Source organism: Mytilus galloprovincialis, chromosome 8, assembly GCF_965363235.1.
Source record: "Mytilus galloprovincialis chromosome 8, xbMytGall1.hap1.1, whole genome shotgun sequence".
NCBI lineage: Eukaryota > Metazoa > Mollusca > Bivalvia > Mytilida > Mytilidae > Mytilus > Mytilus galloprovincialis.
The window spans coordinates 93,258,515-93,262,539 of record NC_134845.1 but is presented as its reverse complement, the minus strand read 5'-3'; the positions used below and the strand labels follow the sequence as shown (position 1 = coordinate 93,262,539).

General features: G+C 32.6%; 1 long non-coding RNA gene across 1 annotated transcript; it reads left to right on the top strand.

Moving 5' to 3' along the window:
- Nucleotides 1-329: 329 nt before the first annotated feature.
- Nucleotides 330-3,225, top strand: LOC143043691 (uncharacterized). The gene is made up of 3 exons (XR_012968549.1): nt 330-623; nt 1,567-1,833; nt 3,057-3,225. It is a non-coding gene; the product is annotated as an uncharacterized LOC143043691 (long non-coding RNA).
- Nucleotides 3,226-4,025: the final 800 nt, after the last annotated feature.

Genomic DNA, 4,025 nt, shown 5'->3' with positions numbered 1-4,025 from the left:
TTCACACGTTTCAATAATTATTTACATCATGTAGTACTACATAATTATATACTTGTGACTGGTTAACACATGTGATGTGTGTTTTTTTTTTCTACATTTGCTAGAGTTATAGGGGAGGGTTGAGATCTCTCAAAAACATGTTTAACTCCGCCGCATGTTTGTGCCTGTTCCAAGTCAGAAGCCACAAGCCTGTGTTAGTCTTGTATGATTTTTAATTTTAGTTTTTTGTGTATATAAGTCTGTTTACCAACAACATGCATTATTGAAAGTTCAATCAGAGTCAGTAAACACTGATTGAACGATGTATTTGTTTCTACTTTTGTAGCATTTAGCAAACCATAACTGTACAAACGCCACACAACGTTTCCAATATTTATGTTAGAAAGAAATGAACTCCATGGTCTTTACATTTCAGCAGACAACGAAAGCAATTTTGTAGGAAAATGTCGATATCTGGTGAAATAGCAGGCTATACGTTACTACATATACTTGATGTTTTATATCCCCTTATAATTGGGTATCAAGCACTGCAGATCGTGGTTGTCGTGTGTTGTGTGATGCAGATGGTCATTGTAAAACAGAATGATGCTCAACAGCTTACAAGTTTCTTCGCTCGGCTTAAGGTTTGTTTGAGCTATATAGTATAATACAATAGGGTTTAAAAAACATCAGTTGGTCGAACTGCTAGTCAATAGCGTTTTGTTAAATATACTTTTTCACTTTTTTGTCTTTTGGAAAATGTTGTTTGGGCTGTATTGAGACCTCTCTACCAAGACATGTGTTTTGCATGCACACGTATGAAAAAAAAATTTTTTTTTATCCAACACAATCATTGGTTTGAACTTAGTTTTCAATTTAGACATGTTTATATTTTTTTCGTTTGGGCTTTTATAATATTTGCCTTCGGGTTTCTAGGTGTAATACCACAAAATCATGGTACGTCACATCCGGTTGTATACGAAAGTAGGTCTAAAAAAATATTCCCTTGAATTTGACAGTTGTAGGTAATTAATCCTACATTTTATTGCAGTAAAAACATTTCTGTGTCATAAACATATGTCTTTGGTATTTCAAAACACCATTATTTTTTATTTGGGATTTCTATAGAAAATTTTGTAATCTTGAGGTTATATGGTGACTAAACCTTGTACACAGATAAAATAAGGGGAGAAATTTGAAATGTTATGTGAATTTTTTTCTATAGTACTGGACAGGATAAAACTTCACTCATGCCAAGTATTTCTTTATTTGAAACAAAGATAAATTTTGCACATTTATTTAAAAAGTGCAAATTTAACAAAGACTAATAGGGAAAAATCAATGGTGGTATTACACCTCTATGATCCGTTCATCCTATTTCGACTCTTTCAAAATCTAAGAGTCTAAGAGTCTATCCTAAATTGAGGTGAATTAAATGGCCTTCCAAATACCGTGATTTCTGACATCTCTGAGAAGACATAAATTGTCGAAATCCGGATATGGTGTACACATTTTTTCAACTCAAGTTAAAAATTAAAATCTATCTGTGTACGATTTATAACATATTTTCTCTCATCTATTTTTTAGACAAAAGTATTTTCTACAAAAGAAGACATCATGAAAAGAAATCTTGAAAAATTGAAGGTTCAGCGAAATATGTTCGGATTGGTAGCATTATTCGTCATAGTTGAAATTTATCTTTTATACCAACTGTACTCTTATTTTGTTATTGGAACTTCGATTTTTCTGTTTGTGTATCTAGCTTATTTCACAATTTTGAGCATTCGCCTTATAATGTCGAATTCAGTCAGAGAATCGAATAAGTCCGATGAGAAACCAGCAATACGAAAAAAGGTAAGAAAATTATTTTAAGTGTGACTCGATCGTTATATACATGCATCGTTGACACACAACGTTGTCAATCTAATGGAATTTTATGCGACTGTCATACAAGAAAAAGGTTTAGCTAAAGCTAAACAACCAGGTTGAATCCACCGTTTTTTTTTAACATAAGAAAATGCCTAAACCAAGTTAGGAATATACCAGTTGTTATTGATTCGTTTGGTGTGTATGACTGAGCTTTTTGAATTTTCCCGGAATATCAATATCTTTATGATTTTTACTCAAAAAGAGAATACTAGATATTTAATGCTTAACATAAAACATAGTTTAGACTGTTGCTGATTTTTTAGAATAACTGTATTCTATTTATAAGCTCCAACGGCATCAAATCACTAACTGATGACGTCAGAGCTTAAAATAAAATACAATATGATTATCTCCATTCTAATGAAACTGACAGAAAACGACGTCAAATCTTGCATTCAAAATCTAGCACATTCTTTTTGTATAGCATCAATTGTGAACAGCCATTTCCTGATGTAGAAAATGGAGGAATAAACCTGACTTTATAGCTAGATAAATCTCTCACACTTGTATGACAGTCGCGCAAAATTCCATTATATTGACAACAATGTGCGAGCATGTTTTCAGGTCAAAATCATTTATTGGAATCATGAAATAGCTATTTGTAATGTTTTAAATAATGGACAGATTACCAAGTTTCGTTCGTATGGAAGAAAAAAAACCCCACTTGTTTTAACATTTACAAACAACTTTTAAAAGCTTAACAGGACTATTACCTCACATTGGCTGATTGTCAAGACATTTCGAAAGGGAACTCAAGTGATCAATCAAAGTTATCTACTTTTTCGATTTTAAGCGTTAATCCAACATATTTTTGTAAGGTAATAATGTGTTTTGGATTCAAAGTGGGTCTTTTGGGAGGGTCTGATCCCGGATCCGGCTAATTGTTTGTCCCAATCCCGTATTCCACTTATAGTTGTTATTTATACAAGTGTTATAATATAGCACTTGTAATTTCATGTGTCCCACACGACTTTTTCGCGTTTTCACGCAAAATCATCACGTGTCACACTTAAAAAAAACCAACCAGTTCAGCATTATCCTTTCATCCAATGAGACCACTTCATCATGTCGTTAAGGTTTGCATACATTTCGATTTACGTCCATTATTAAGTGTTTAAATGGATTGACCCCAAACTCTTTTACTTTAGGAAGCAGAACAATTTATGAAAGATTTGCACGGAGCGGGCCAGACATTACGTTTAGCAGTTGGGGTTCTAATAGCTAACATATTGACTGCAGGTGATCTTCTAAACTCAACTTTACAGACTATCATAACTATAGTTGTCCTGGTTTGGTGGATTGTGGATTTTAATAAGAAATAGGTTGGTATGAATAATTTAATATGTATTTACTGAACGTATCGCAAGGACGAAAAGTTTAAGTTTACGAATTTGTTAAAAAGAAAATGGGTATTAATGTTTTATTCTATATTTTATTTAAAGAACAGTAATATGTTAGTCCATCAAAATCGTAATTTTGTTCTCCAAAGAGACAATTCACGAATTGATCATAGCGGAATACACATTAAATTTTGCAATTAAATAATAATTATAAAAAGAAAATGTGGTATGATTTCCGATGAAACAATTCTCAAGAGACCAAATGACACAGACATTAACGACGATATATATTTATATAAGGTTACCGTATGGCATTCAACAATAAGTAAGCCAATGCCGCATAGTCAGCTATAAGTAGCCTCAAATGATAAGTTAATGTTAAACAGTTCAAACGAGAAAACCCATGGTAAAATTTATGAACAACATAATGAGCAAACAAATATGTTACACAGCAACAAACAACAACCACTAAAATATAGACTCTTGACTTGTGACAGGTACATACAAAATGTGGCGGGGTTGAACTCATTTGAAGGCTATAGCCCTCATCTTAACCTCGGACAGTGGTGTAATAAAATAACATAAGAACCAACTATATAATCAGTCGAAAAAGGTTTAACGCATCAGAAGGATACATACAGAAGTATATACACTTTACAAAGAACAGAATGAACATTGACGGATACGCATACATCCATCATTAGACCAAAATTACACTAGATGCAGATCTGAGAGTACTCGCAGTTATTTTTCTAACAGCTAGTTCAAATCCAATCA